The following is a 22,517-nucleotide window of genomic DNA, read 5'->3' as shown; positions in this document are numbered from 1 at the left end:
CCTCCACTGGGTGGATGGAAGGGTAAGGGTTTGTAAACCGCAATGTGAAGCGAGTTCTGGTGGACTCAGCCTTGTACAATTCCTCTGCAACCAGCACATGAGAAGGCTCGCTCGTCTCTCAATCAAGAAGAGAGTGCAGTGAACAGTGCCAGAGTTCATTACAAGAGGAGACGGAGCCACAGGGGATCTTTCTATGGCTTTTAAACTGCAGCATTTTCAATAGTGTGCAAAATATTTTTTAAAAGGTGGTTTAAAGTCCCTGTAATGTTTTTTTTTTCTCTCTCTCACCAACATCAGCGGTTGATGTTGGTCTGGCTGTTGCCCCTAATTGTCACCCTCGAGAAGGGCCCATGCTTTATCCAAGGGCTCCGCAGTGTGGTCACTGTTAAGCTGACAACCGCCGCAAGTTCGGATGTAAATCTCCACAACCCACGTGTTGGCAGTGCACTCCCACCACTACATCTGAGCTGGAGGTACTGTACTGTAGCTGTGGGTGATATCACAAGACCTCTGTGGGCACTGCACTGCTGGCTGCACACAGAGCCCGATGCGGTGGAGAGTAATGTGAACACCAGCCAGAGGCAGTCATAAAACAACAGCAAGCGAACAGGACTGCAGGAAAACAAGCTGTGTATGTGAAGGCATGCAAGCCATACAGATACAGCCAACACCAGTCACAGAACATGAGGGAGTGGTGAGCGGACTGCACTGCACTGGGGCTGGCACAGGCATCACTAGAGACACACCACATGAAAAAACAACCTTTGTTAAATAAGGTTGGAACGGGACAGAGTTTGATGCCTGGCACCTTCCCCCCTGTATAAAAAAAGAAAGAAGAAAATCATCACAGGATGTGAGGTCATCGGCAGATTCGAATCACAGGACGTGAGGTCATCGGCAGATTCGAATCACAGGCTCTTGTGTTTTTAAACACCCCCTGCTGCCTGCTTGTACCAGGATTCTTTTTTCAGTACATGTTTACAACAAATAACAGAAATACTGGAAGGAATTAAATACCTGTAGAACTAGAAACCAACAACAGACGTCCAGTCCACTAACTAAGCAACATTTGAATATACTGCTATAGACAGGAATGCAGAATTGGCAATAAAGTTAAAATGATAAATAGCATTGTCCTGGGCGTTCTCCAGTGGTTCAAGAGCTGTGAGAAACATGCCAAATATTTACTGTACCAGTCATGTACTCTCTGCATTCAGAGCTGGACTAACACTGTGCATGTACTGTCTGCACTGTGCATTCAAAGCAGACTGGACTAACACTGTGCATTCAGAGCAGACTGGACTAACACTCTGCATGTACTGTCTGCACTGTGCATTCAGAGCTGGACTAACACTGTGCATGTACTGTCCGCACTGTGCATTCAGAGCAGACTGGACTAACACTGTGCATGTACTGTCCGCACTGTGCATTCAGAGCAGACTGGACTAACACTGTGCATGTACTGTCCACACTGTGCATTCAGAGCAGACTGGACTAACACTGTGCATGTACTGTCTGCACTGTGCATTCAGAGCAGACTGGACTAACACTGTGCATGTACTGTCTGCACTGTGCATTCAGAGCAGACTGGACTAACACTGTGCATGTACTGTCCGCACTGTGCATTCAGAGCAGACTGGACTAACACTGTGCATGTACTGTCCACACTGTGCATTCAGAGCAGACTGGACTAACACTGTGCATGTACTGTCTGCACTGTGCATTCAGAGCAGACTGGACTAACACTGTGCATGTACTGTCTGCACTGTGCATTCAGAGCAGACTGGACTAACCCTCAACATCATGCTGGTGACAGTGGCATTTTTAAAAGATTTAGGTCTCTACCACTTCTGTGTACGTACACTCTGGGCTGCTGCTCATCTTTCATATAATAAATATAAAAAACTCTGCTTCACAGCAATAAAGGGCTTTTATTACAAAGCTAAACCAAATCTCATTCTTGGACAAATTCTTCATGAACCCCCGGACTCAGCAGGCTGTTGAGCTGAGAGACTTCTTGCACACACATTCAAAAAGAAGATTCTGATGTCTGTGCTGTAGCACTCAGCAGTGAGAAATCCCATGCGAGAGAGGAATTGCTCACAGTGCAGAGTCTGTTTCAGACAGGCCAGCTGATTCTACTGTAGGAAGACTTCTGCAGGGTGGATCTCTACAATGTAATCCATTCACATTGTGGAAAAGCTGTTCAAGTTATGTACAGTACATGCTTCAGCTTTACACAACCCAACACGGTTCTGAGTGACTGAATGAGTGACTGAGTGTGTGAGAGAGAGAGAGAGAGAGAGAGAGAGAGAGAGTAAACCTAGGAACCTGCATTAATCCCCCTCCTCACTCTGCTCTTTCCAGGGATATCTGTGTGTGTGCGAGTGCGAGTGTGAGTGTGAGAGTGTGTATTTGTGTGAGTGAGTGAGTGAGGGAGTGAGTCTTGTTTTTCTCTACTCCCAGAGTAAACCTGGGAGCCTGCATTAATCCCCCTCCTCACTCTGCTCTTTCCAGGGATATCTGTGTGTGTGCGAGTGCGAGTGTGAGTGTGAGAGTGTGTATTTGTGTGAGTGAGTGAGTGAGGGAGTGAGTCTTGTTTTTCTCTACTCCCAGAGTAAACCTGGGAGCCTGCATTAATCCCCCTCCTCACTCTGCTCTTTCCAGGGATATCTGTGTGTGTGCGAGTGCGAGTGTGAGTGTGAGAGTGTGTATTTGTGTGAGTGAGTGAGTGAGGGAGTGAGTCTTGTTTTTCTCTACTCCCAGAGTAAACCTGGGAGCCTGCATTAATCCCCCTCCTCACTCTGCTCTTTCCAGGGATATCTGTGTGTGTGCGAGTGCGAGTGTGAGTGTGAGAGTGTGTATTTGTGTGAGTGAGTGAGTGAGGGAGTGAGTCTTGTTTTTCTCTACTCCCAGAGTAAACCTGGGAGCCTGCATTAATCCCCCTCCTCACTCTGCTCTTTCCAGGCATACCTGTGTGTGTGCGAGTGCGAGTGTGAGTGTGAGAGTGTGTATTTGTGTGAGTGAGTGAGTGAGGGAGTGAGTCTTGTTTTTCTCTACTCCCAGAGTAAACCTGGGAGCCTGCATTAATCCCCCTCCTCACTCTGCTCTTTCCAGGCATATCTGTGTGTGTGCGAGTGACAGAGTAAACCTGGGAGCCTGCATTAATCCCCCTCCTCACTCTGCTCTTTCCAGGCATACCTGTGTGTGTGCGAGTGACAGAGTAAACCTGGGAGCCTGCATTAATCCCCCTCCTCACTCTGCTCTTTCCAGGGATATCTGTGTGTGTGCGAGTGCGAGTGTGAGTGTGAGAGTGTGTATTTGTGTGAGTGAGTGAGTGAGGGAGTGAGTCTTGTTTTTCTCTACTCCCAGAGTAAACCTGGGAGCCTGCATTAATCCCCCTCCTCACTCTGCTCTTTCCAGGGATATCTGTGTGTGTGCGAGTGCGAGTGTGAGTGTGAGAGTGTGTATTTGTGTGAGTGAGTGAGTGAGGGAGTGAGTCTTGTTTTTCTCTACTCCCAGAGTAAACCTGGGAGCCTGCATTAATCCCCCTCCTCACTCTGCTCTTTCCAGGGATATCTGTGTGTGTGCGAGTGACAGAGTAAACCTGGGAGCCTGCATTAATCCCCCTCCTCACTCTGCTCTTTCCAGGCATATCTGTGTGTGTGCGAGTGACAGAGTAAACCTGGGAGCCTGCATTAATCCCCCTCCTCACTCTGCTCTTTCCAGGCATACCTGTGTGTGTGCGAGTGACAGAGTAAACCTGGGAGCCTGCATTAATCCCCCTCCTCACTCTGCTCTTTCCAGGCATACCTGTGTGTGTGCGAGTGACAGAGTAAACCTAGGAGCCTGCATTAATCCCCCTCCTCACTCTGCTCTTTCCAGGCATACCTGTGTGTGTGCGAGTGACAGAGTAAACCTGGGAGCCTGCATTAATCCCCCTCCTCACTCTGCTCTTTCCAGGCATACCTGTGTGTGTGCGAGTGACAGAGTAAACCTGGGAGCCTGCATTAATCCCCCTCCTCACTCTGCTCTTTCCAGGCATACCTGTGTGTGTGCGAGTGACAGAGTAAACCTTGGAGCCTGCATTAATCCCCCTCCTCACTCTGCTCTTTCCAGGCATACCTGTGTGTGTGCGAGTGACAGAGTAAACCTGGGAGCCTGCATTAATCCCCCTCCTCACTCTGCTCTTTCCAGGCATATCTGTGTGTGTGCGAGTGACAGAGTAAACCTGGGAGCCTGCATTAATCCCCCTCCTCACTCTGCTCTTTCCAGGCGTATCTGTAGGAAGCTGATTGTTTCAGCTGCTTCACATCCTGGTGCACAACCTATCACCGCAGCGGCCCTCAGCTTTCAAAAAGCACCGTCTCCATAGCAACCAAACAAACCGCAGCACAGGAATATCGCCATGGAGAGATCTTCAGTGCATCAACAACAGGAGAGTCATTTCAGAGACGTGCTCCACACACAGCTAACAAACAGGCACCACATCCCCCATGGCCTGCAGAGCTGGAAGGCTGTTTGATTGTGTTACCCATTGGAAATGTGATGGCCAATATCATGAAACAAAGAAGAGCTGACACTTAAAACGAGATCAATCCTAAAACAAGCAGCTATCGTGATACAGTCCAGACAGATACGGACACCAGCCTTCCTCACAATCCCACGAGAACTGCTTCGTTCGTTTAGCTCAGAGGGCAGCGCACACACATGGAACAGTTAACAAGCTACAGATTCACTCCAGGAATTAGCAACAAAACTTCATAAAGCCACAGCACAGCACCAGCAATTTACAGCACCCAGAGGTGGGGCACTGACTAACTGATCGCTGAGATGAGGAGGAAGGCAGTGCGTTCTAGCATGCAGTGTGGGCTAGTTAAAGGTTGAAGTATAACCAGAGGCTTGATTACCAGCACAGCTCCAAGGTCACTGATAAATGATTTACCTTCTACCAACAATCCTCACCCCTCCCCACTCACCACTGTGCTCTGTACAATTAGATTCACTAATCAGTTCTAAACACTGCCACATAGTCCTTGATAAATGAATACAGTACCCATTTAAATACCAGCTACATGGATCCTCTTATATTCAACCAAACACACAGGCACACAAAAACAGCCAAACGCTGGTAAAAGCAGCACATGCGACATAGCAAGCAGTTAGTAAACAGCCCATTACCAACAAGGGGTACAATCATTTACCCACAAGAGTAGATTCCAGGTGCATGGTTTGGAGAAGAACTGTGAATAAACCAAACACATGGGCCAATCCACAAAAGCCAGCAAGCCATCGAGCCAGCCTGTCTGAAAAACTGCACAGATTCCACAGCCATCGAGCCAGCCAGTTTGAAAAACTGCACAGATTCCACAGCCATCGAGCCAGCCTGTCTGAAAAACTGCACAGATTCCACAGCCATCGAGCCAGCCTGTCTGAAAAACTGCACAGATTCCACAGCCATCGAGCCAGCCTGTCTGAAAAACTGCACAGATTCCACAGCCATCGAGCCAGCCTGTCTGAAAAACTGCACAGATTCCACAGCCATCGAGCCAGACAGTTTTCATCTCTGTGCTGGAGCATCAGAGGATGCACAGCCAACAACACATTGAGAAGTTCAACTTGTTGAGAAAAATATTGTAAAGATATACCATTTTAGTTGGTAACAGTGAGAAATAGGCGACTATGGAGAGGACGTGGTGCAGGGCAGGAGGAAGAGAGAACTGTGTACGAGAATAATATTGTAGATTTAGTCACCCTTTTCAGAATGATCTCTGTTTCGAAGGGAGTATACGGCAGCACTACCTCTGCCACTGCAGGAACTCCCTGTTTCCAAGCACATTAGAAGATAAAAATCAAGCAATTACTGTTAGACACAGTCACTGACTGGCTATGCACAATTACCAAGCCAAGGCGGAGTGCCTGTCATGCATTGTTCCCACCCAAGAGACTCACAGCACCAGGGATTCAGGTTTGAAAAGCAATTTGAATGCTGTGCGCGTTACTCCTCCATGTTGCCGTTTAGCAGAAGGAGCTTGTTGTATTCAATGCAAAATCATTTTGCCAGGAAAAGATGACTTGACATCTCTTTTATATCGGAGGGTCCAAAGAGAACGATTCTGGTCAATCTAACCGGTGAAATGAAAGATTAAAACCTGTGTCGGCACAGAGTTTCAAACACTTTGACCTTTCCGTCAACGCCTGCTGCTGCTCCGAAACCACACACAGTTTTAGTGCAGACTACAGTATAAAGAATACCGGCACCTGAAACCAAGTTGCTGTGAGAGTGACAGTCAGTCCCTGAACTCACAATCTGATTGGCCACGCTCTAGGAGGTTTACGAAACGCAGGATACTCAACGCGTTACTGGAGCTCTCTAGATTCAAACTGGGCCAGCAGCTGGTTCTGTATGGCAGTAGGCCAGGCACACAGGCCAAGACCGGGCCTCACCCTCACTGTTCAGTGCACTGCAAACTTTATCCCTTTCCCTGCACTGAACAGGGTGTCTGGCTTTCACGCAAACCTTTAGTGACAATAGAGTGCAGGCACAACCACTTAAAACATACAGAAAAGTGGATCAATAACATCAGCACCTAATGTGTAAGAGACAGTATGAATGTGTTCATGATTTCCAGCTGCATGGCTTCCCATCCCAGTGCACCACACACAATGTGCTTTTAGTTCACACTGCAGAGAAGTCTTCCGCCTGTGCAGAGCACAGACCACTTCAAAACAACCGAGCACACAAGAGGAGCACTTACACATCCAGCCGTGAAGGCTCCCATACATGCAAACGGATTGAGATCTGAAAACACACCTCGGGTAAGACGTCCTATTTGGGACGGCACCAGGGTGCAGTGATTCCGGGCTCGCTAGGGGCCTCTTCGTTTGCCAGGTACCTGTTTGTTTATCCCCTGAAAAGGGAACAACGTTGGGCTTAAAGCACAGAAAGCAGCCAAGAACTGCTGAGTCTGAAAAGCTGAATCCATAAGAAACACAATGAGGTATTAAAGTCAATTTTAAAAAGATCCAAAGAAGGACTAAAGCTGAAATGTATGGAGGAAAGTGTTCAGCAAAAAACTTTTACAAAGTGTTAAAAAGATGTGGGGTTAAACTTAAGCCTCAACCACATACAAAACTGCAAATCTTGCACCAATTTAGCACCCACACCAATAAACTGTAAGTAAATCCCAAATCTCACCTGGCTCTGCTATTGATATTATACAGCAGGGTTACCCCCACAGCTGCTTTCACACGCCATTTCTCAGCTTCAGAGCCACAGAGTGTTTAATATACAAAGCAATGGAGGAAACAACCTCCACCACCGATATAAAACAACAGTGATACCTCCAGAGGCACTGTGACTAACACATCAGGGTCTATACATGTTTGCAGGGGCAGTGCAGCCTGCATCATCAGGAGGCCTGGGTTACAAACAAGCAATGCAACTTTACATCCCCTCTCTCTGATAAACAAGCAATGCAACTTCACATCCCCTCTCTCTGATAAACAAGCAATGCAACTTTACATCTCCTCTCTCTGATAAACAAGCAATGCAACTTTACATCTCCTCTCTCTGATAAACAAGCAATGCAACTTTACATCTCCTCTCTCTGATAAACGCTCCAGAGCGTCGTGGTTTGAGGTTTTATTGTAAAAGCAGGTGAAAGGTCACAAGAGTGATTCTGCGCTGCTTGTGGTGTTTACAACCCATTAGGCCCAAGCACTGACATGACTGGCTACAGGTGGGCAACAGAGAACATAACTCCTGTACACTGCAGGGATGGAAATAAGACTCACATTGCACAGCAGTTTGATCCACTCCTGGTTTACATGAAGACACACCTGATCTTGTTATCCATAAACTGTGGCTAATCAAGCTTGTGGTAAAACCTGGAATAGGTGAAAGCGCTATGCAATAGGAGTCTTGTTGCCATCCCTGCACAGGGTTCACATAATGAACCGCGGGTTCCAGAGAGCACATATACTCCAGCATGAAGGGGGAATACACAGGGTTCACATAATGAACCGCGGGTTCCAGAGAGCACATATACTCCAGCATGAAGGGGGAATACACAGGGTGGCAGCAGTGAAAACAGCATCAGCCAACGAGAGCTGATGCAGCCGTGGGGAGGGTCAGGTTATGGAGACGGACGCACGTCACCTGGAGAAGGGGAAACCAGCCAATATAAAACAGAACACGGCAACAATGATCATCCTGTGAACATCAACAGAGAAGCAGGGAGAGAGCCTCCGACAGCACTGCGCACAGGAAGCTGGCCAGACATGGTTACAGTAAAACTTCAGATGTTCATTGTGATTGATCTGCAAGCAGAGAAACTGGAGCCCATTAGCAGGGATGAGGAGGCTTTGATTGAGACACTGATGGCCTGTGCGTCCTGGGGGGGAGGGGTCTAGCATTACCTTATGCTCCTGCACCAACAGGATGTAAAACAACACTGTGAATTGAAAACAAGACTGGGACCTCTGCTAGACAGAGACCATCCTCCTAATAACTCTTACCCAAAGCAGACCTCAAGTCCTAAGGCTTTGAACGTTCTTTACTTCAACACAGACCTAAAAAAAAGCACACACACACACACACACGGCTCAGTGTATGAAACAGTACAAGGCTGTGGTCCTTTTCCCTAAGAAATCTCTCCCTAATTAGTCACCTGGTTAATGATTTCCAATCCTGCATCGATGGGCCCTGTGTGTTGAATTCCGATGCATTTAAACACAAGATAAAGTCCTGACATCACAGGTAGAAATGAGAACAGGAACACAGTGTTAAGGGACTAGTTTAGTTCTCTCTGTGGTTACTGGTAATGCATTACAACACTGACACACTGATCTCACTTTATAAAATCAAACTTCTTCTGTGGTGTACTGATCCTCCACAATTGAAATGCCTTTTTATTATTAATTTCTTAGCCGACACCCTTATCCAGGGTGACTTACAAGATATCACATTATTTTTACACACAATTGCCCATTTATACAGTTGGGTTTTTACTGGAGCAATCTAGATAAAGTACCTTGCTCAAGGGTACAGCAGCAGTGTCCCCCACCCGGGATTGAACCCACGACCCTCCGGTCAAGAGTACAGAGCCCTAACCACTACTCCACACTGCTGCCCTTTACAATATATAGCAGACCCTGGCATTGATGCGATACAGCCAATGATCACGCATCGGTATGCAGGTTAAGTAGCAACTTCAAAAATCACATGCAATTTTAACACTAATCATATATACACATTCCTCTTGCCCATATGCCCAGTCCTGTTCAGATCCACATTCCTCACCCCACTGTAACTTTCTCTGCATCCATTAACAAGAGCATGTGTTGCATTCCACCATTACAAGGAAATCACTTCCATCTTTACGGGTGGAGGAAATGGGTGTCCTTGTGAATACATCGGATTGTGAGTCACAATGCAAGTAACACCATCTATACGATGTATGGATGATCCTTAATGAAGACAGACAACAATCTGCACTCACAGTACGTAAACTCAGAGCTGCGGACTGCCCTTTGAACTAGAAGGGGTCAGCTAGGGTGCTATTACCTGGGAGTAAAATCAACACATTTCGAACCCTAACCCTCACCCTCTTGGCCTTAGGGAGGAGGCTGGCATTCGATGGATCAGCTCCCCAGCAGGGATTACGCCAGTTGTTCAAGGCAACGTGACACTCACCCCCGTCACTACACTAAATGCCATGCCAGTGCTTGGCAGACCCACTGCATAGTTGTTCCTAACTTCATGTCTCTGGGCCATCCTACCAGCTAGAAATGAGTTTGTGTGAACAAAAACAAAGCATCCCTGGGAGCACAATCTAAGGGTTTGTCAAATCACATGGAACACTTTGTAAATGTGAAAAAAAATATGCTGTCACTGATCTATAAGAGGATAAATACATTCGAGGTACAGTTCTACCTGATATACAAGAATGCCTCATGGCAGAATTATAATTCTAATAAATCCCAAAATGTATCTTGTAGTGTCGAGATCTATTCTGAGGAAAAGAAAAAATAAAATGTGCAAAGCCCGGTATTGCCAGGCGTAGGAATACTATACCCCAAGGATTCCTATGAGAGGTCCTGGGCGCTAAAGTACTGTAGATACACTATGATGAACTAGTGCAACACACACATACACACACACACAGAGAGAGAGACAGAGCCACACTCACAGAGACAGACAGCACACACAGACAGACAGCACACACAGAGACACACCCACACCCACCAGCATCTAACACATTCTCAAATCAAACTTGATTTATTTCAGGTCTTCTGGTGGACACTGATTCTCACCAATTGCATTCAGTTCAAAAAATGTCTTAACTGTACGGTACTCAAATAAAACATGAATGAATAACACATTACCAAACAGAGCTTCATGTTCAGGGTGATGTAATGTATGCAATGTAAAAATAAAACACTTCAGTTCCTCTTTAGACAGGAGGAGCAATTAACCACGACACAGCGTAGACTTTAACCATTGTTTCTATGAAAGCGGGTGAGCAGCCGTCCCATTTAGTATTACGCAGAGGCTGTTTGTGCTGCACAGCACTTTGCTTTTAACACTGTACTTCATGGGGACTCTAGAAGCCATTTCAGTTGGAATTTTATTTTATTTTGATTTCCTTTTTGGCAGCCACTTTTTCTTCTTAGTATTTTCCCGATAGAGACGCTTCACAAAACTCCAAACAAGGAAGCCAAGCTGGCCCTTTATCTTTCATGTCAAAACCTATTCCACTCCCACTCTTAAAACTCAACCAGAGATACGAGAGAGATACAGAGATACAGAGAGAGAGAGAGAGAGAGAGAGAGAGAGAGAGAGAGAGAGAGAGAGAGAGAGAGAGAGAGAGAGAGAGAGAGAGAGAGACCTATTCCACTCCCACTCTTAAAACTCAACCAGAGATACAGAGAGAGAGAGAGAGAGAGATAGAAACCTATTCCACTCCCACTCTTAAAACTCAACCAGAGATACAGAGAGAGAGAGAGAGAGAGATAGAAACCTATTCCACTCCCACTCTTAAAACTCAACCAGCCAACTGAAGTGCTGGCAGTACAACTAAAGCAGCCTGCATAGACAGAGAGATAGAGAGATACAAATAGAGAGGGAGATAGATACAGAGAGAGAGCGATAGATACAGAGAGAGATAGATAGATAGATAGAGAGAGAGAGAGAGAGATAGATACAGAGATAGATAGACAGACAGATAGACAGATAGATACTGGGTTACACATCAGCTAGTTACAGCAACACAAGGAATGTGAAGGCCATTGGGTTCATCATATAGTACACAGCCACACAGCCAGTGTCATGTGGACAAGCCCACCTCTGCTCTGCTCTGCTCTGTTGATTTATGCAGGTTCTCCTTGTTGCAATGATCTGTACAAGGCTGGTGTTGTAATAGATTCTGATTTCTATATTTTACTGCATGCTGTAAATGAAGCACAATACAGCACCAGTTCTGGAAACCCTGGAGGTTATTATGAACGCGCATTCAGACTGCATATTGTGTGTGTTTCAAAGGGTTCAGTGGCTGCCTCTGATCAAGGTGTATTTCTCTGACTCTCCACTGTGTCAAAGAGAGCAAGCAAAGAGAGTTGGGTCTGAAATACAAAGAGTCCAAGAGAAAATGCACTCTGCTTTTTAGAGGTAGCCATCCAACACTGATAAACATATCATCATAAGGCATCAAATGAAAATCAAAACCAGACAAGCCAATATGAATGTGTTGAACGGGCTTCTGGAGCTTCTGGTGTGGCTGAAACGTTTGGAAAGCTTTGTCATTGCCATTCTGAGAGCCAGAGCTCCACTCAGGGAAATTCCAAGTGACCTTACTGTTAATAGGTATCAATGGGACGTGACTTGTATGCAGTATATAGAGGTGCACAGAACACTAAAGACCATTCGGTCAGCACTAGTGCAGGTCTGGAGCCAGCCTGCAGACCAGCAGCATTTCTAAAGCTGGAGATTCAGATTCCCCGCTTGACCTTGCAAGCCAGGCCCGCTGGGAAAAGATAAAAAATGTATTAAAAGCCGTCTTCCAGTAACAATGATTCTATGAAGCTGTCACTGCAAGGCGAGCGTGCTGTGCGACGTCAGCCTGCATGTCCAGAACCACACGGGAGAAATGGTTCATTTTTGGTTCTTCTGCACAAAAACAACCCCACTTCAATTTGAGAAACAAAAACAAGTAGAAAAAGAAAAGACGAAGTGAAGCTCTAACCCGTTAGTTCTGGTGGTCTGTGTGTTGTTTCGTGTAGTCAGTGATTCTATAGGAGCGCGGAGCTGGGTGGGTTACAGCTGTATCACTGTGCGTCACATTGTAATAATGTGCAGCACTGTGTCTAGACTTAGACAAGTGAACACTTTCTGGGAAACCTCGCAACAATTCCGAATCAATTCCGACTCGTGTTTAATCGCCTGACCCTGCAGAATGAAATCCTGTTTTCCTCACATTGTTAGAAGTAACATCGGGTTACCATAATTATTGATGGGACTGAGCCCAGTAGAAACAAAGCGTTACAAACAGTGTCCTGCTTCCGAACAACTGGAACCACCTGGCCGGACTCCAGATACCCAAACTGGGGGCGAGCAGCCTGCATACAACAATCATTATGCAGCACACTGTGTACATTACGGGAGGGATTAGAGAGACTGTGCGATATCCATGTTCAATTATATACAATAAAAAGGGGTTTCCACTTGCTTTCAACCTAAATCTATGTTGGAAACGCTCTCAGAGAGTTTGCAAATATACGTAGTTTATTATGGGCTCTCTCAATTGGGGGGAGCTCTGAAGTATTGCTGGAATGCTCTCACGGTCAAACCAAGGACCTTACAGTGCGGATATAAACAGAACTAGCCTGCCATTCAATATGGCTGCAGGGACTGCTCATAAAGGCTTCATTTCATCCAATCGCCTGTCAGTCTCTCAACAATGACAAAAAGTTAATAACTGAAAAGCATCTCAAGAAAATCTACATATACAACGTTAAGACACGTGCGTCAATAACTCAATACTGCGGTCTGTATCTTGGGTCGGCGAGCATGTGTTTTTAATCATTAATATTCAGTATCAAGCCTAGCCTCTTTTACATATAACAAGACGTCTCCTCCAACACACGGCAAAAAAAGATACAAGACTACTTCCCTTTTAAGCAATTTCCAAATGACTTAAAGTGCACAAGCTTAGATTTACAATTATATATATATATATATATAATACACATACATACATACACACAGAAAATAAGTATTTAAATCAACATTAAAAACCAGTTTTGGATTGCTTAAAAGTACAACGAAATTACGTAATTTATACCTAAACATGTACTTTTTCAATGTTAAAGTATAAGGCTTGATCCTAATGTTCACATTCACAGAATGGGGCAACCGCCTGTCTTCTCGATTGCAACAATTATTATCGGTACAACTTCTCTTTAAAACAAAACACAAACTTAACGACTGTAATAGAAAAGTAACCAAGCCATACGGTACACGCCAAGTGTTTTGAGTTGTACCCGTACCCGTACCCGTACCCGTACCCGTACCCGTCAGCTTGCAGCCGTGTCCTCCCATTGTTTTAATGGGACTCACTCGATTACATGTGAATCATCCTGGCATTTACAGTTTTTGCCCCCCGAGTATAAACAAACTAAAAAGACCACTAACCTGAAAACTCCGGATCTCTACGTGGTTGTCTCTTTAAGTTGTAAGTACCATCGCCGCAGTCTGTGTTCTATTACAAGTTAGAAAAGCACAAGCCGACATCTGTAATTCAAAAAATACTTCTGTTCCCGAAAAACACTCCTTAAATTCAAAATCAATCCTTGAAGCGCTGCCTCGCAGTTACATTCAATTGTTTATTCGAGGATTCAGGCTCGAAATGCTGCCCCAGTTTCTCGTTTTAAAGGGATAGCGTCCACTTGTTGCAATCTACAGCAACTTCTTTTCTTCTGGGACGCATTCTACGGAGCATGCCTGGGTGGGCGGAGCTTGGTGTCTGCGGGGTGGACGCGGAGAGCGCCTCTGTGTTTACATGGAGTTCCTCATTGGTTATCTTAGCTATCTGTCAGCGTCAGAGTGTATCTTATTGGCGCAACAGAGCACTGGGTTTCATTCTTGGCCTGGGGGAGCTGTGTTATAAGATTTAGTCGGCTGGTCCTGCATGGTTCATTGAGACATCATAAAGGAAAGCAGAAGGGGTCTGAATGCAGCTCTGCTGAGCTCTTGTACGCTGCAGGTGTGATCCCCTTGAAGGGCTGCTGGGGGAGGGAGGGCAGCAGGGCTCACACCAGCTGTGGTTTGATGTGGAGAGCATTGCTTTAGGGCCAGTGCAGTCCTGCAGGCTGGGAAGGAGTTAGGGTGACCTATGAACCTTGGTGAAAATCTACCTGGCTCCCTCCCTCCCTCCCTGTGCACAGATCGGCTCAGTACAGGCCTCCCCCTGCCTGCACTGCATCGTTGAATTCTTCTTGTGGGTGCTGATTGAGACCTTTCCGGGGTCCTCTGCAGCCGCTGTCTTCCCCTGTCTCCTCTGGTCGCATGTATACACTCGCCAGTCGTGACAGGGGCGCTCTTTATTACCTGGTGTCAGGATAGAGATGTCCTAATCTCAAAATAAAATACATTCAATACACAACTAATTACAGTGATCTAATTAACGACTCTCAGAGCGGGCAACAGATAATAATATTATCACAGGATCACCAGCGATATTTCCAGGGCCTGGTTTAAGAGGGTATTTGGTATGCATGATACTAGCCCATCTACAGTAGAACATGATGAGTAATTACTTTAAAGGGAAAACCCTGAGCCTCCGTTAGCACTGATGAAAGTATGCAGGTGTGTTTGTGAATGGAGAGTCTCTCACAATGCAACATGAAAACAAGGGGGGGGGGGGGGGGGGGTAATTCTGAATGTAATATTGCACATGTCCTCATATAAGGTCCTGGGATTGCATGCAATGAAAATGCATGAAGAATACAAACAGAGCATACCTGGTGTATAATGGGTACAGCAGTGACCTCTAGTGGAGAAACAATGATTTATGTTTTAACTACATGTCACTGCACAGTATGTGTACCAATGTACTGCACTGTCACTGCTATTTAACTGAAGCTGGTTAAAAAAGAACAGAACCATATTACACACATTCCATCTGTATGTGGGATGTTGTTTCTACATTCCTAATATGCAGTAGAAATAAAGCTCTTTCTCACTCAGTGTGAACCACAACCTAAACTGCACTACCAATATCCACACTGCTAATGGAATAACCTGGTATTACACATTTCATGAAGGACTTTTTATATATTTTGTATTCATTGCTGTAGAGACGCAGTTCTTTGGCACAGCTGCCCACATGCAGAGAAGCTGAATGAAAATGAAGTCACTGTGCTGCTCAAATGCTTTGGCTGGGTGCTCCTCAGTGATGTCATCTTCAAGCTGATTGCACACAGCTGTCTGTCCCGAGCCCTCCCTGTGCTCTCAGCACAGTGCATCACTGTCTATAGAGCCCTCCCTGTGCTCTCTGCACAGTGCATCACTGTCTATAGAGCCCTCCCTGTGCTCTCAGCACAGTGTATCACTGTCTATAGAGCCCTCCCTGTGCTCTCAGCACAGTGCATCACTGTCTATAGAGCCCTCCCTGTGCTCTCAGCACAGTGCATCACTGTCTATAGAGCCCTCCCTGTGCTCTCTGCACAATGCATCACTGTCTATAGAGCCCTCTCTGTGCTCTCAGCATCACTGTCTATAGAGCCCTCCCTGTGCTCTCTGCACAGTGCATCACTGTCTATAGAGCCCTCCCTGTGCTCTCAGCACAGTGCATCACTGTCTATAGAGCCCTCCCTGTGCTCTCTGCACAGTGCATCACTGTCTATAGAGCCCTCCCTGTGCTCTCAGCATCACTGTCTATAGAGCCCTCCCTGTGCTCTCAGCATCACTGTCTATAGAGCCCTCCCTGTGCTCTCAGCATCACTGTCTATAGAGCCCTCCCTGTGCTCTCAGCACAGTGCATCACTGTCTATAGAGCCCTCCCTGTGCTCTCTGCACAGTGCATCACTGTCTATAGAGCCCTCCCTGTGCTCTCAGCATCACTGTCTATAGAGCCCTCCCTGTGCTCTCAGCATCACTGTCTATAGAGCCCTCCCTGTGCTCTCAGCACAGTGCATCACTGTCTATAGAGCCCTCCCTGTGCTCTCTGCACAGTGCATCACTGTCTATAGAGCCCTCCCTGTGCTCTCAGCATCACTGTCTATAGAGCCCTCCCTGTGCTCTCAGCATCACTGTCTATAGAGCCCTCCCTGTGCTCTCAGCATCACTGTCTATAGAGCCCTCCCTGTGCTCTCAGCACAGTGCATCACTGTCTATAGAGCCCTCCCTGTGCTCTCAGCACAGTGCATCACTGTCTATAGAGCCCTCCCTGTGCTCTCAGCATCACTGTCTATAGAGCCCTCCCTGTGCTCTCAGCACAGTGCATCACTGTCTATAGAGCCCTCCCTGTGCTCTCAGCACAGTGCATCACTGTCTATAGAGCCCTCCCTGTGCTCTCAGCACAGTGCATCACTGTCTATACAGCCCTCCCTCTATGTGTTAATAATAAAGCCAGAAACACTGATCTAGGTCATACAGACTGCACTCTAGTCATTCTATTAAAGTGAGAGCAGCACACTCATTTAGAACCAGGTGTGGAGCCCCTTCTCCTCCCTGCTCTGACTGGGGTAGGAACGCTGAGGGCAGGTGAAGGTGTCAGAGCAATAGGGGCCGGGGCTGCTGATCTCAGCTGATTAAGAGACACCACGTGAAATGGATGTCTGTCCTCCTTGAACGGCACCATGTGTTTCCTGTACCCGAGGGATGCGATGCTGGGCTGGGGGCTCTGTAATCTGGTAATGGAACCAGCTGCTCGCTCCAGGCTCATGCGTTCAGGGGAAACGTGAAGGGAATTTCAACATCACGTCTGTGGCTGAGTGCTGCTGCAGCCTCCTGACAAAGGATATAGACAGGGTAATGAGCACAGTACAAAGAAGTACATAACAAGCTTTGTGTGGATACAAGACCGAGGAGGCTGAGAGCCCAAGCCCAAGCTCCTCATATATATATATATATGAGGAGCAGCAGGGGTGGGGCTATGCTGCATCTCTGTGAGCTGCAAGATATATGCTTGTGCGGCACAGAGGTACAGGGCTGCTGTTTCTGCAGCTGTGACTTTAATACTCATGTATACCTGCCATTGAACTGGATACTGCGTCACCATGGGCCAAAGATATCGACAGCTGGCCAGAGCTACTGGAAGAGAGAAGCCTCATGTAAAAATGCACAATGAAGTTTCCAAGGTCATTTCTATACAGTTCAGTGATATATTCTGAACACATACAACTCTATAGACATTATGAGGACAAAACCAAACCAAACCCAAACTGTTTGTTCTCTGAACCGGATCACAGCATAAGTACGTTTCCTTTTTCAAGGAAGTGCAAAAGACAAAAACAAGTAAAAAAAAGTGGAGCCTTGGAGAGAGTATGAGAGCAGCCGGGCATCGCAGCGGGAGGAGAGGAACAGCACTGGCACGTCGGCGATGCCCCAGCGCCCCTGCCAAGAGCAACAGGCAGGAACGGCTGCTGCTGACAGAAACAAATGCCAGGGAGCTCTATTGAACCACAGAGCTATTAATATAATCCCAGATGGGTTTAAAATAGGTCTGTAGAGAATAGAATGTACTGAACAGGGAACTGCTGCACGCTCGTACAGTCTGAGAGTTTAACAGATATGAGCAAAGGTCTGCGGTGCAACTTTCAATTTGAACTGTCTGAAGAATTCTCATCTCTTCTTTTTGTTTCGGAAGGGAAGGGGGCACTTGGGTGAGCGTATGCTACACAAAAGACCCAAAGTAAATAAGAAAAGAGAATGCAGCTCTGATAGCATATACTAATGTACTACTATTGTGTTATCTGTATTTATTGTATATATAATATTTATAACACAAATAGAATGCATGCCACACCTGGCGACCTGTGTATCAGTGTTCCCGTGCTCTGCACTCCGTTACAAGGGCCTGCCGGGGGCGGGTCATGGGTCTGTGGGTTACATGGAGCTGAAGCCATCACTGGCCCTTTTCAAACCTTGCTGCGATGCTTTAACCTGCATAATCAGAAATTCCAGTCTATCTGAAACAATCCGCACTGTTAATCGGGTCTCTTGAATCTGGAGGGAGTGGATTGGTCTGCAGCCAAAGTGATTAATGGGCACGTGCAGCGGGTGTGCAATCAAAGACAGAATACAGTGCGATCATTAAAGCGATGCAGATCAATCCAATGTGAAATCACACGGTGCAGCCGCTTCAACCATGAGATTAAATAACAAAACACAGTAATAACCTCCTTCACTTACAGGCTACATCGGGTTAAATGAACATGCAGGGAAACACACACACACATGTTCACGTTAAATGCAGTGTTTTACTAGCGCTAAAAAAAAACAACAAAAAAACAGACATTATACACTTTAAAATGATACTAATTCTAGTTGCACCAGTAAAGCTGGACTGTGTCTGGACAGAGTGCGAAATAACTGCACGGCGCTGCCCTCTAGTGGCAAGAAGTGTTTATTTACTCTAACAAAGTTGTGTGTGTTGAGTTTGAATGACTCAGCGAACAGTACTGGTATGCAAACACAGATAATATAAAGATAAAGAAGCACTTGAAATGCATTGCCTTGCATTTGTTTGGATCTGAAACAGTCATAATGCTTTTATCAGCTTTACCTTATCAGATCAAACACGATGGCACAGGATAAGAACTCGCAAAAGTCAGAGCGCTGAGCTCAGAGCCCTGATTTACACGCTTCTTAGCGTCTTACATTATATATGATTAAATAAAAAAAAACTGAATGCAAACTAAAACATTTCTGGTGAAGGGAGGCAGGATTGTGTCTGTGTATCGATATATAAAACGTGTATCTATTGATGGGCTCATTTAAATGTGTAAAACGATTCAAACTTTGCCGGCCCGCTGTAGTCGTTATTGTGCTATAAGTGCTGTACCCACTAATAACCACCAGGTGTCACTGTCAGATCTGTACAGAACCACACTGTACTGAGGATCACAACAGGAGCATTAAATCCAAAGATCTGTTTGTGATGTCAGAAAGGAAGTACAGCAGCAGCGAGCTGATTGGTCATCATTGTCAGGACATTGCGTACCAGCAGCAATTTAATTTCTAATCTTAAAAGCATGTTAACTGGCTAAAGTTACCTAGAGCTATCTATTTATCACGCAGACTTCAAAATGATTTGGTAGACATATTTAAAATAAAATGTTATTTTCAGTAATCCTTATAAAAGGTTACCCTATTAAAAGCATAGCAAAGTGTAATAAAACACTGAGGTATGAGAAAGCATATTAATAAACAGGGCAAGCCTGGGTAACTGTGGTGAATGCAGAGTAGAACCCTGTAAAAAGCATGATACAACTGCAGCAATACCACGCGATACCACTGTGGTAAACTTTTAGGGCAGGTATTCCAAGAGCAGCTTGTTCTGTGAAAGCAGCCCTGTGTTTGTAAAACTGGGCATATACAGTAACAGTCCCATCCCTGGACATGAGCCCCTAGAAAAGGGATGCCTTGTCTGTTCTGTGCAAGCTGATCCTGCCCCTGCAGAGAGCGGGATGCGAGGCTGCTGCTGCGTGGTGCAGAGAGAAGACAGCCCCCGGTCGTGCTGAGCTGTGTACATTCAGGGAGTGCGTGGGTGGATCAGGACTGACAGCAAGACGTATGGATGGAATCAGCGCTCCTCGCTGTACCGAGAAGCCATTCAGTGTCTCATTAACATTCGCTGCCTGCCCGGACTGCATCAGTGCTTCAAGAAACTCTCACAAAAGCACAGGATCCCTGCTGACACCCAGCAGGAGACCCTGGAAAGTGTTGCTGTAGCCTGCATGCGAAGGTAAGGCAGATTGCACATTCTGTTACTGCATACAGGGGAAGGGAATGAGAATCCCTCATCACTGAATGCTTTGTACATTCTGGAGTAACAGTATTCTTTGAGTTGACTTCCATTTGCATTTAAACATGTACACAGCCAGGGTTCCCACCAAGGATAGGGCAAGGAGGCTGGGGAGCAGCTAGTCCCCTCTAAACAGCTGGATTCCATGGAAAGGAAGCATCAAAGCTCTCAGTGTACAATGCACATTGCATCGTGGTGGTGACTCTAATGTAGTGTTATAAACCAATGCATCAATAAGTAAATCAATGCATCAGAGTTTACTGAACTGGGAGCTGCTATCACTGTCCTTAGACTTGTTGGGATATTTGTTTTAGGATAACAACACCAATGACACCGTATTGGTTTGAAGAAACAGTTTAACTGTTTAACAGTGCGTGTGTTTGGAGCCTCAGTTCATAAAATGATGTTCTGACAAACATCCCAAAGTATTATCACCGCTATTATAAAGGCCTCATTATAGACTGTGTTTGTACACTTCATTTAACAATCTTATCAGTTAGGGTGTCTTCAACATGCCTCCCCCTTTGTGCCGATTCACATGAAGCTGGGGAGTCTAATCTGATTGAGTTAGACAGGAATCAAGCATTCTCTGAATTCTCACTTTTCAGCCCTAGCTTCGTGTGCATCAGGTGTGAGACGATGTGTTGATGCCATAGTGAAAGATTACAGCACAGACACATGGTTATCATTTATCTCTGCCATGGATTTAGAAAAACACTCTGAACAGTATTAGCACAGCAGGCAAGATCCTGGGAACATGAAGAGGTAAGAGGTACACCTTCTTCACTGCTCATTAAGAGTCTAAGCCACCATGAGTCACTTTCCTTACACTTTATTTAACCCGTCTACCTATATGTGGTGCATGAATTCACCTGCAATCACTAAGAAGATGCAATGGGATCACGTTGTCATGAATTGAACTGACGGTGTAAATTGACCACGTTGAACTTTTATAAAGCCCATTTATTATATTACTCAGTATTTGTACCTGAGTGTTAATACGGCGAAAGCAATCCTCCCCTCTCTGCTTCTGGATTTCAGAGTCAGACTGACATGTGTACGTTCCAGCATCTGAGATACCGGACCGTGTTTTTTATGAGATGTCTCCCCCAGCTTGTGCAGCACCTGGCCGGGTTTGCACAGAGCTGCAATACAGGGTCAGCTGAGCTGGAGCCAACACAGCTGTGCAAAGAGAGGGACAATGAGGGGAATCGCTCCAGCACTCCCTGGCTGCCAGCTTCTTCTGTATTGACTGTTCAATGAATGTTTGTTCTGTTTCCTCTCTTTCCTCGTGCCTGGCTGCATGTTGTGTTTTCTGTGTGGACAGACAGTACATTATTATTACAGGAGTATCGTTCTCTTACCTAGGGCCTGAGAATAGAGTTTGTTTAGGAAAACAAATTAAACTAGCCCACAGGGAAAAGGCATTCAAAAGGCTAATGTCTGTAACACATGATTAGCAGAAAGCAATCAGTTAAATGTGGCACATGTCTGATGTAGAAAATATACAGAATTTAAAACCTGTTCCGCGCCTCTAATCATGTGGTTTTATGATGAAACCCTCCCCTGCAAGTTAACTGATTTTCTGTCTAGGAAATTAAGAATGATAACGAATAAAACTAAAATAAGAAAAACTTGAACACATCCTGGAGCTCTTTATTCAAGATTTATAGAAGGTATGGGGGCTTCCTGTTGAGATCTGTATTGAAGACACAGGCTTTCTGATGGGCTCTGTATTATATATTTATAGAAGACACTGGCTTTCTGATGGGCTCTGTATTATATATTTATAGAAGACACTGGCTTTCTGATGGGCTCTGTATTATATATTTATAGAATATATAATACGGGGCAGCAGAGTGGAGTAGTGGTTAGGGCTCTGGGCTCTTGACTGGAGGTCAAGGCCCAGTGGGGGACACTGCTGCTGTACCCTTCAGCAAGGTACTTTACCTAGATTGCTCCAGTAAAAACCCAACTGTATAAATGGGTAATTGTATGTGAAATAATGTGATATCTGTATAATGTGAAATAATGTATAATGTGATATCTTGTAACAATTGTAAGTCGCCCTGGATAAGGGCGTCTGCTAAGAAATAATTAATAATAATAATAATAATAATAATAATAATCATAGAAGACACTGGCTTTCTGATGGGCTGTGTATTGTACAGGTATAGAAGGTGTGAAGGTTTTCTGATGGGCTCTGTATTGTACAGGTATATGCAGGTGTGAAGGTTTTCTGATGGGCTCTGTATTGTACAGGTATAGCAGGTGTGAAGGTTTTCTGATGGGCTCTGTATTGTACAGGTATAGCAGGTGTGAAGGTTTTCTGTATTGTACATGTATAGAAGGCACGAAGGCTTCGGAGTCTCAAACCAAACCTCTGATGAGGATGTGACTTGGCAGACCCTCCCCCCGCCCCGATTAGATTTGAATGATAATTTGTGTCAGTGCAGATCAGCTGTGAGGAGGGAGACGGGCTGGTGA

The 22,517-nt window shown here is 45.6% G+C and overlaps 2 protein-coding genes across 6 annotated transcripts in view; one reads left to right on the top strand and one right to left on the bottom strand.

The window, feature by feature from the left end:
* LOC117429465 (A-kinase anchor protein 13-like) overlaps positions 1-13,995 on the bottom strand; it is a 77,292-nt gene extending 63,297 nt beyond the window's left edge. For 2 of the 5 annotated variants that reach the window (XM_058999241.1, XM_058999242.1), the window contains exon 1: positions 13,694-13,993. The gene's annotated coding sequence lies outside the window, so the exon portion shown is untranslated. Of the gene's footprint in view, positions 1-13,693 lie in introns of all 5 variants that reach the window. The other 3 variants (XM_058999244.1, XM_058999243.1, XM_058999245.1) reach the window with 2 other exon arrangements.
* A 5,755-nt stretch (positions 13,996-19,750) lies between these two features.
* The window catches only part of LOC131696778 (synaptic vesicle glycoprotein 2B-like), a 34,907-nt gene continuing 32,140 nt past the window's right edge, over positions 19,751-22,517 (top strand). Inside the window, exon 1 of the mRNA XM_058999240.1 lies at positions 19,751-19,970. The gene's annotated coding sequence lies outside the window, so the exon portion shown is untranslated. The remainder of the gene's footprint in view (positions 19,971-22,517) is intronic.

This window comes from Acipenser ruthenus, chromosome 24 (genome assembly GCF_902713425.1).
Source record: "Acipenser ruthenus chromosome 24, fAciRut3.2 maternal haplotype, whole genome shotgun sequence".
Lineage (NCBI taxonomy): Eukaryota > Metazoa > Chordata > Actinopteri > Acipenseriformes > Acipenseridae > Acipenser > Acipenser ruthenus.
Note: the sequence above shows the minus strand (reverse complement) of the source record. Positions and strands in the feature narration are given on the sequence as shown.